Raw genomic sequence first — 11,153 nt, forward strand, 5'->3', positions numbered from 1 at the left:
AAATATCAAAATTTTTCTTAAGTACTTTTTGATTGCAAATTCGATTGGCCACCAACGGTGCCCGCCATGTTAGTTTGTAGATCTCGATTTTAAGGGACAGGAATGTTAGTAGGCACTGGTTGTACTATTTTGAAACATTGGAATAACTTTATATAAACTCTTTAAAATTATTGTGATGCCATAAAACAAATAGTAAGACACACGTTCTTCGCCATTATTTTTAGTGACAACAATTTCATTACGCAAAACGCAAAAGAAAGTTTGATTGATGTCATAATCACATATAGTGTCGCATTTAATTCCGTCCCCCTAGTTAGGCGCTTCATTTCATAATTAACGAACTGTAAACGAAGCAAAAACGACACTCTGCTGTGATTGCGATGTCGTTAGTCGTGGTACACAACTCAACTCGTCAAGGTTTATCGAAAGGCAAAAGTTCGTCCATCGACCGAAGCTGAAAAAAAAAACAAGCAGCAAAACTGCATTCTGCTCACGTTTTTTTTCCAATTCGGTACATCATCATTTATTCGGCGAAAACAAAGGTGTCACGTTTTGCCAGTTTTTCCATTCCACGTGGCAATTGGCAGCTGTAGAGGGAGAGGCACTAGACATTGGTGCATCTTTGGAACAACCTACCTCAAACCATGCAACATTAGGTCATCTACCAACGAAAGTGAAACCGAAGAAAGTAATGACATTCTGTGAGAGAGATGTTAAAAGGTGGTTGAGGACTTGCACAGAAAAAGGAGAAAAAAAAAGAAAACAAACGGATTGCCGTTGCAATTGAAGAGCACTTTATGGAAGGAAATAAGCACTAAGAGGCAATCGCAAGCGAAAGTATGCAAAAACACTTGACCTTGTTGGCATTGCCTTTGAATTTTCAACAAGATACAAAGAAAAAAGAGCATAAGTATTTAACACAACACCTCTACCAGAGCTGCTAGGTTTGAACAAACTCTCTTTGTTATATTTTTAAATTGTAGAAATCTTTTTAATGCACTTTTTTGTCAAATAGGTTCGATATGATTAGAAGTATTTGAAATTATATGGAAGCAAATATCCATAACTATTTTTGCTCCTAATCCCAACTTATCTTTTTTACAAATTTGACCGAGTCATGAAGCTCCGCGGTAACACTTCCATCTCATAAGTGAGTAGTTCTCTCATCTCTACAATTTTCGCAGTTTTTTATTCTTTTTTTATTAGTAGAAAAACTAACTTAATCCACCTATGTGGTTGATGCCTTCCTCAATGTTGTGGACTCGTTGGAAAGACTCTCGATTACCTAACCAACGATGGGTCAGATGATGGATCCGGACATCGTTTACATGCATATAAATGAGATTTATACATAACTTTTGAACTAGTTATCGAAACTTCAAACAATTCAATAGTGATGTATGGGACTCTATACCAAGTCGATTGCAACTGGTTTGGTCAAAATCGGTTCAGCCAGTGCTGAGAAAACTCAGTGAGAATTTTGGCCACATGCATACATACACACACACACATACACACACCCAGACATTTGTTCAGTTTTAGATTCTGAGTCGATATGTACACATGAAGGTGGGTCTTGGAACTTTTACTAAAAAGTTCATTTTTAGAGCAGGATTATAGCCTTACCTCAGTGAGGAAGGCATAAGACATAAGAAGATTTAAAAATAGATAATTTTCCTTATTTAATATTCAAGACCATTTTTTGAAGTTTATGTTCCTCGACTCTAAAAAAAATAAATTACGAGCCATTGTTTGAACATTTTAATCCTCTACTGCCCAATTGGGTCCTAAAATGAAGCTTAGATTGCTGATATTATTGTTTACAGCGATAAAGCTTATTTTTCTGAGTAAAATGACCCTTTGTACGACCACAAAGAGTTTAAAATGGATTTTTAAATCAATTTCGAAAAATTAACCTCGCGGTCCTTCTTGACAGAAAAGCTCCTACTTGACAGCTCGTTCCAAGGGGACCATAGTTGATACATCGAAAAATGTTGTCTTGTCAAAAAAAATTGCATTAAAATGAAAAAAGTGATCAGAAATGTTTTTTAAGCGTGTTTTTTACCGTTGTACATAAAAATTGACATAGGGCTTTAGTACCCAATTTTTTTTTTCGAAATTTTTTATTTTTTTTTTTCTTGTTTCATTTTCAGTATTTTAATTTGCATTTATCTTGTCTAGTTTATGTTTGTTTTTGGTAGTATTTGGCCTATTCTACCACCTCCTATCATTACATTTTGCCTATCTAATTTTTTCATGTTTTTACAATCACTTTTTCATTTTTTTGGCTGTTTTCACATTTTCTGCTTTAAAATGGCACCGTTATCATCAAAATCAAAATCAAATTATTCGCTCTACAGCATTGCCTTGGCGTTCTCGATTTCGAGATTCCTACTCGAAACTAGGTGTCCGAAGGTTTGATTGTTGAGGTAATTGCAAACCTCTTTTTACACCTAAGCTTCCATCCATCCCGGGATTCAAACTGACGACCTTTGGATTGTTAGTCCAACTGCCTTCCAGCGACTCCACCGAGACAGGACCCAGGGAGACGACTCCTACACCTGGACTGAGCTAACGACCTAACCTTTTTAGGTTAGTCCGGGGCCAACATTTACTTCCCTGTCCGACGGAAGGCGTGATCAGACAAACTCGTCTCAAAATTTGCCACCGGGACCTTCTGGGATCGAACCCAGGCCGACTGGGTGAAAGGCAATCACGCTTACCCCTACACCACGGTCCCGGCTAGGCACCGTTAGTCTGGGACACTAGAAAAATTACTGCATACTTCTTTTTACTTAAAATATAGGAAGTGTTAGTAATAAACACAGCCAAAGTTGACCCCTAAAAAAATGACATTTTTAAAAACATTGGAAAAGTCAAATAAAACAAGTAAAACTTCCAACCCATGAATATTCTTAGTTCTTCTTTCCAATGCTTTTTGAAGATCAAAAATTGGTTGAAAAATGGATTTTTGGCGATTTTTTAAATCGAAGCCCGTCTAAAGGCGGGGTTGGGTTGTAGAGGGTTAATGATAAAAGTGTTTGAAATGCATTAGTTATTTTGCAATAATTAGTTTCCAAAATATGACAAAAATTTAATTTTTTGCGATTTTTTTCAGTGCTGTATAAGTACATCGGAATTTCATTTAACAAAAAGATTGTTTTCAGTTGATTAGACTTCTATCTTTATGGAAATTTTGAAGCTTAAAAAAAAATTTTGCCCTTTTTTTTTTTGGACTATATTTGCAACGACCTTATAAAAAATTAAATTATTTTTATTGAAAAGATCATAAAATTTAGCAGAGGTTTCATATTTTAACATTGAAAATCGGACTTATATTTAGTTCGCTAGATAACGGTAGTTAAAGTTTGTAATTAGGTTACACCTAAATAAATACATTTTTATCGATTCGAATTCAATGCGACACTGTATGCTTCTCAGAAAATAATTGCTCGATTTTCAAAGTTCCAGAAAAAAAACTATCAAAAAATGTCTCAGCTTTTCAAAGTTCATTCGTGCTTTTCCTTGAAGAAGATTTTTTTTTAAATGTCACAAAAAACAAAAAGAAATTGAAAAATACCCACAAGTGGCTGTAGCTACAGAACGGAACATTTTATTTCAAAAATTGTGAAGTACTTTTCGATAGCAAATTCGAATTTGCTTTTAAAAACAATAATTAATCTATCTTAAGGTGGTTTATCATTTTCGTAACACTAGGTACAATGCGGGGAAAAATGTTAAGAAAACATAACCTCATCTAAAACTAATTTAAACTTACAATAAACTAAACTAATCTTTGAATCAAGGGGTATTCAGAAAAGGCACATTTTTCCCTGCATTTCAAACATTTCTCTTTGTCAGATCTTCAATGTTTTGGGCTCGTTGGAAAGGTCTTATGATTACGCATCCAACGATGGGTCGTTCTTTGCATCAAAAAAATCTGAGATCCAGCCTCAAAAAAGTGTATAAATATTACTTAGGTGCTCATAACTTTTGATAGGGTTGTCAGATCTTCAATGTTTTGTGGTCGTTGGTAAGATCTTTGAATTAACTTTATAAAAATGTTTCTAAACACAGAAAATAGACACTAAGATCCTATTTTCTGGTGATAATGTTGTCATATTCGTATTTCTGAGATAATTTCACAATAGAAACATGCATAAAAATGTTTATTTTCACCCATTTTAACCCCTTTAAAAATTAAAGTTCTCAGTCGCCAGCCAGCGACAAGTTAAGACGTGTTTTGCTCGTGTTGTCATCTCGCGTGCTTGGAAGTTTTTGACAGATGGAGGTGGAGGAATCCTCCGAGGAGGAAGATTTTCGTCCCGCCCGCGGGAATCGGAAACGGAAGAAGTCCAGCGAGGTCACTGGAATCGGCATCGAAGGAGAAAAAGTTGAGAAGACCCTGCTCAACAACAACAAGTTCAGCCCGCTAGCGGATAACAAAAACAACAACAATGCCAGCCCAGCAGGAGGAGGGGACGCCCAGGCGGTTTCACCACCCGGCCAGTCAGCAGGTAAACAAAAGCAACCACCTTTGGTGGTGAAGAACAACACGGATTTTTACAAGCTCGTGGCGATAGTGGAAAGTTGTAAATTAGGTTTCAAACCGATTTACAAACTCGATTTGGAACCAAGGTGACCTGCTTCTCTGTCAAAGATTTTGACAAGTTGCAAGAGCTCTTCAAGAAGAAGAAAGTGGAATTCTACACCCACGAACGGTGGAGCGAACGTAATCATCGGGTGGTTCTTCGTGGTTTTCCTGATGAACTGAAACTGGACGAGGTCAAGTACCTTCTGAAGAGGGATCTCAAGCTCGACGCGCCGGAGGTGCATATCATCAAGCGGAAAGAAAAGTTCACCGTGGACGAAACTCCGTACATTGTGGTCTTCCCCAAGGGATACACCAATCTGAAGAAGCTCTCTGCAATGAAAGTTGTGGCAAGCACTATCATCCAGTGGGAGGCCTACCGGAACAAGCGGCCGAACGTGACCCAGTGCAGGAACTGCTTGCAGCTGGGTCATGGAACCAGAAACTGACACCTGAAAGGCAGGTGCAACAACTGTGGGGGTCCCCACAAGACGGACGAGTGCAAAGTCCAAGAAGCCGAGCCGAAGCGGTGTGCCAACTGCTCTGGAGCCCACGAAGCCACGGACCGCAGCTGTCCTAAGCGTGCGGACTTCATCTGGAGGCGCCAGCAGGCGTCGAAATCGAAACCGCCGGCAAGGAAGGCGGAGAAGCAGAGTCCAGCAGTTCCGGCGTTTACGCCGGCGGAGTTCCCTCCGCTGCCGGGCGCAGTTCCGGACGGAAAATCCAAGGATCGCCCTCGTCCCGCAGGAAGCAGCCAAGGTGGCCCCCGAGACGGTGGAGCCACGAAGAAGGAAGCCGGGGAGGTACTCTACAGTTCGGCTGAGCTGTGGGGGATTTTCTCCGAGTACATCGGCAGGTTCAAGACCTGCAAGACCCGCTTGGACCAAGTAACCCTCGTCAGTTACATGATCTCCAAGTATGGAATTTAAGGAGTTTTTTTTTGTTATTATATATTGTTTTACTGATCCTCGGTCCCAACCTGGCCACAGCACCTAAAAGGACCTAATAAAAATAAGTTGTTTGCGCACATACTAGCGTCAGATTCCCGGTGCCGTGCAAAATCGGATCATTCTAAATTAATCAGAACTCGCGGGTTGTACAGAAAACATTTATTCTTAAATCGTCAGGTTATATTTCGCGGTCAGTAATTGGATGGACTAAAAGTGGACTGTAAACACTTAAACTTAGCTAAACTGCGTCTGATTTTGTCTGAACTGGTCAGTAGTACGGTTCGCAGAGCAATGACCAACCGCTAGTCGGTTCCTGCTGGTCAAAGCTGCTTATTTTTGATCTCAGAACTCTAGGCACTCACTGGATGTTTTGTTTTGTTGTTGTATGTGTTATGCTGGCTGTTTTTGTGTTGCTGTACTAGAGCATAATCTGCACTGGTTCACACAATCTGTTCAGACCTGATTTCGGCGCGTTCATACCGCCCGCCTTGAAATACTAAGTATTTTAATTAAACTCCTACTTGAACCAGTGCCTATGGATTAGTCTACTTCCTGAATCTGAACAGATCTGATCTGAACAGTCTTGTCTGTCAGTGTGTTGTTCTTTCACTGTTCAATTTTTCTTCTTTTCTTCGACCGTGTTCGGTAAACTGCTACCGCTACTGTTGACGACGACTGCGTCGCCCTCTGTCCGCTGTCGCTGCTGTGCGTGACGACTGCGACTGGTTCGCCATCGCTTGGTACTGCGCTTGCTGTTGCGACCGAATGCATCTTGCTGGATGCACTGCTGAATCTGCGACCGTTGATTGCTGTCTGCTGAGTGTTCCAGCGCTCTGCACCTGTTAGAGAGACGAGTAAATGCCCAGAAAAACTGTTGGAACGTATGGTACTTAACTCTGGGCAGAGTCGGGATGGCAGTTCCGACCCGTCCGATCAGAACAACGCCATCCCCGATTGCCTTGTGCTGGAACCTCGCTTCAGCTTCTGGCGTGCTGAATTGCTGGAAATCACCGTCTGTTGTCGTGCTGATCTGTTATTGTCGTGGTGATCTAGCGCTGTATGTGCGGTATATTTTTGCCGCCCGCCATTCCCACAGCTGTTTGCCGTGGTCCGCTAATCTGTGGCTGGTGTGCCGCTCGCCATGAGCTGCTTCTGTTGCACTCTCGGAGTGCAGCTTCCGTCGTCTGCATTTGCAGACTGCTCCGTGCTCGAATGTTCGGTTTTGCGGCTTCGGTGCCGCCCGCCGTAGTAAGCTGGTTGTGTTGACAACTAGTGTGTCGTATCCATCGTGATCTGTTGCGTGCGCCGCCCGCCGTTGTCAGTTGTGGCCCTTGAGCCACCGTCGGTTTACTGCTGTTGCTGGACTATCTCAACAGTCCCGTCGTCGTACTTTCTGCCCGTGCGCCGCTCATCGTGATCCGTGTGATTTCTCTCGTCGGTTAATGCGTCGACCAGTGTGTCGCGCGCCGTGATCTGTGTCGCTGCACGGGGTGTGCAGTCAGTTTCCGCTTGGTTTCTCGTCGACCGGTGTGCCGCGAGCTCTGTCCGTACGCCGCACTGGATGTGCAGTTGGTATCCGTGCTGATCGGATCGATTCTTTCCTGCTGATGCTATCCGTGTTTCTTCCATCTCTCCTGCTGCTGTTCCTTGTCTGTGGTCTGTTGTTTGACTTCAGGACGTTTGCGTTCTGGATCTGTTCAGTGCTGTACAGCTGATACGCACTGAAATGCAAAACCTCCGCGAACGCTCAGAGGAGTTGCAGCTGACTGTTGTACCCAGGACGCTGTGTAAGCTGTGACAACGCCTGGACCTCATATCGCTGAGGCTGCGACCTGTCGTGACAGGTGGTCAGATGTCCTGAAGTTGGCCAGAAGTGGCCGTCTGAATTGTCCACAATGTGGGGACGTTGTCTCCTTGGAGACGTCAGTGGTGGTCACCAGAGTGTGACCTGGTCCGTAGATGGCAGCCTAGACGCGATAGACGTATCTACCCGCCACTGCAAAGTGTACAGCGCCTCGAGACGCTGACCGTAGAAAGGAAAAGCTGGATGTACTGGAAGCGACTTGATGAACTTGAAGCCGACAGAAACTGGATGCACCAGCGGGCGCTGACCGCTGGAACGAACTGGGTTCACCAGCGGATAGTGACCGCCGGACTGAACTGAAGAGTTGACCGAAGAACTGGCTATACTCGCGGCTGGCGACCGCTGAACGGGATTGAAGAGAGCGCCGTAGTGGCGGCGCGACGGAAGGCTCGCAGATGAGCATGCAGGTGTAAATTGCACGCTGTTGCTGCTGCTCAGGACCCTGGCCGAGTACCTAACAGAAAAGCCGCTAAGTTTGTAAAAACAACAGAAATGTTACGGTACTTAACTGTCGGCTGAGGTGGGACGGCAGTTCCGACCCGTCCGATCAGAACAGCGCCGTCCCTAGTGCTTTACGGCTGGATCCTCGTCTCTGCAATGACGCGCAGAGTTGCTGACGGCAGAGCAGATGAAGCGGCTGCTCGCTGAGCTGGCGAAGGCGAGGTCTGTGCCTCCGATCCGATGAGCTGCTGTAGTTGCAGCTGCGGGAAGACGGTTGAACCCCGAGCTCGACACGACCGTGATCGTGTTGCTGTTGATGCTCTGGGTCTGGACGAACTCGCTGACGATGAAAAGTCTGCTGAACTGTCGGTGGACTGCCACCGTTCGTAGTCGGATGTCTCGCTGAGACCTTCTCCGGTGCACCAGGAGAAGACTTCACTTGAATCGCCGTGTGCGCTGACGACGGTACCACCGGGCCCTGGTGGATGGTCGTTAACACGCGGCCGACGAGTCCGTTGCAGCTGAACCTCCGAGTTCTGAAGCGATGCTCGGCAGTCTGGAGAAGTCGCGCGCTCGCTGGCTCGCGACGAACAGAGCTGGGCTGTTTGACTGATGAGGTGCCAGCCTGGAGTACCTGCGGTGTTGTACGGCTGAGCAACTGAATGTTAAAGTAAATTAACAGGTACTTAACTTGGGTTGCTTTTGGGACGGCTGTCTGACCCGTCCGATCACGACGCGCCGCCCCGAAAGGCTTTACTGCTGGCAACCTCCAATCAGCGTGTGGCATGCTGATGTCTGAGGCGACGTGGCTGATCTGTGCCGGCGAACTGTGCTGCAAACGCCAACTTCTCTGCTGTTGAACTGCTGATTGGTCTGGCATATCAGCGAACTTCGTCGCCGAACCGAACTGCTGCTCCAACAGCACCGAAACAGCCACACCCAGGTCTGCACTTGCCCTGCTACACGTATGTGCCGAACAGCTGTCGCAAAGTGCGTCGCTGCATGCAGATTCGGCTGAAATCAGTCCGGATTAAACACTCACACCCGCTGTGGACGCCCTTAGCGACGTCCCTGTATTTTTCTGCTGACGGGGTGCAGTGCACAGCAAAACACACTGCAGTCGATCGGGTGTGTGTTTGTGTGCGGTTTTTCTTCACAAGGCGAGCAGAAACTTCACTTGCAACGGTTCGTTGCACTGACTGGCCAGGATCACTGGCATCAGACCGGTTCTTCAATGCTGGTCGGACTGAATCTTCGCTGCACTTGCACTGTTTCGTCCGTAAATACCGAGCAGTGTTCTTCGCACAAACTGCATCCTAGCGAACGGCTAGCGACCGTGACCGACGGAACCGATTATCACCATCGCGAATCGCACAAGCTCACCTCTGCACCACACACAACTGTTACGTAGAACACCAAACTGCACTGTTTTCCCGAGATCGACCGACGGACCGAACAGTTTTCACGGCTGAAACTGCACCGAACTGCAGCAGAACCGATTTCGCGATCGACACCGAATTCGCGATCAAAACAAACCGAGAAACGTCATCGGCTGTGTCACTTTCGACAGGTCTGCAATTTTCTGTCTCTGTATGAGTTGCTCAATAGCTCAATTTTTCCACAGACTTTTTCTCGCACCGTCGCAAGTGTGAGCATCGACTTGCATGCGATGGGCACGGACTTCTTTTTCCACTTCACTGTTGTTCAACCACCATTTTTTTTTTTTTTTCACAGAACGGTTTCACGACATGGTTTTCCACGACGTAAAATGGTGGGACCGCCATTCCGATTTTAGGCACACGATTTTCTGGCGGATTTTCACGGATTCACGGCACTTTGCGGACGGTTCGTGTGCAGATTTTTGCCAAACCGACGGCAGATTTTGGTTTGGCCACCGAACTGAAACTGAGCAACTGTTTTTGGCACTTTAACTGGACAGAACGGAACTGTCAGATGCGAAATGTTTACAAAAATGCACTGCACGAGCACTGAACGGAACAATTTCGCGAGTTTTCGGCGGTTTTTCCTCGGGAAAGTGGTTTTCTGCGGCGGGTTTCCAGGTACTGCAGTGCGCGATGGCCACAGCGAGTCCGGCGCCATGCTGTACTGCTGCGGATGATGGCGGAATCTTCTTCTCCGTGGATTCCAGCGGGAGATTATTCCGACTTCGGACGCCATCGCCATCGCGATGCACTTTTTGTTTTGCACAGGTACACTTTCACACGACTGAAATGTCCTCTTTAGAGCGATTTGCAGGCACCAGGGGAACCGGAACCTTACGGATCCGGTTCGAAGGACCAAAATATGTTTGCGCACATACTAGCGTCAGATTCCCGGTGCCGTGCAAAATCGGATCATTCTAAATTAATCAGAACTCGCGGGTTGTACAGAAAACATTTATTCTTAAATCGTCAGGTTATATTTCGCGGTCAGTAATTGGATGGACTAAAAGTGGACTGTAAACACTTAAACTTAGCTAAACTGCGTCTGATTTTGTCTGAACTGGTCAGTAGTACGGTTCGCAGAGCAATGACCAACCGCTAGTCGGTTCCTGCTGGTCAAAGCTGCTTATTTTTGAACTCAGAACTCTAGGCACTCACTGGATGTTTTGTTTTGTTGTTGTATGTGTTATGCTGGCTGTTTTTGTGTTGCTGTACTAGAGCATAATCTGCACTGGTTCACACAATCTGTTCAGACCTGATTTCGGCGCGTTCATAAGTTAAGAAAAAAAAATTAAAGTTCAACAAAATCTTCGATTCCCATTTATTGAAAATCAAGTTCGTTTCCAAGGATACTAGATGACAGCAGAAAAAAAGCAGCTTCTTTTTTTTTAACTTTAACTTTTAAAGGGTAAAAATGAATGAAAATGTTTTTCTATTGTGAAATTGTCTCAAACATACGAATTTGATAAAATTATCATCAGAAAATGAGATACATTAGTTGTTCGGTAACTGGGCTGAGAACGTAGCCCAGTCACCGAATGCTAACTGGGCTGAACGAAATATAAAAATAAAAGTTACTCAAATTCAATTACAATGATTACTTTTCCTATTTCTCTAATTGTGACTTGAAATTACATAAAAGCTTGATTTTTTTATTTTATTTTGTTGAACATGATTTTTGCATCCCTCGGTGATTTCGGTTTGTTTTGGTTTTTTGACGTTTGTGTGCTTTTTAACTGGGCTACGGCCCAGTTATAGAGCGCCCAGTTAAAAAGCAGCCCAGTTACCGAACAACTACTGTATACAGGTTTTTAAGCAAAGATGGCGTTCGAAATGGTGAACGACTGAAATGTCAAAATCGCGCA

The 11,153-nt window shown here is 44.6% G+C and overlaps 1 long non-coding RNA gene across 1 annotated transcript; it reads left to right on the forward strand.

Annotated features, from left to right (window-relative positions):
• The first annotated feature begins 403 nt into the window (after nucleotides 1-403).
• Nucleotides 404-1,150, forward strand: LOC119770546. The gene is made up of 2 exons (XR_005278886.1): nucleotides 404-944; nucleotides 1,016-1,150. It is a non-coding gene; the product is annotated as an uncharacterized LOC119770546 (long non-coding RNA).
• The last annotated feature ends 10,003 nt before the right edge of the window (nucleotides 1,151-11,153 follow it).

This window comes from Culex quinquefasciatus, chromosome 3 (genome assembly GCF_015732765.1).
Source record: "Culex quinquefasciatus strain JHB chromosome 3, VPISU_Cqui_1.0_pri_paternal, whole genome shotgun sequence".
NCBI classification, from domain to species: domain Eukaryota; kingdom Metazoa; phylum Arthropoda; class Insecta; order Diptera; family Culicidae; genus Culex; species Culex quinquefasciatus.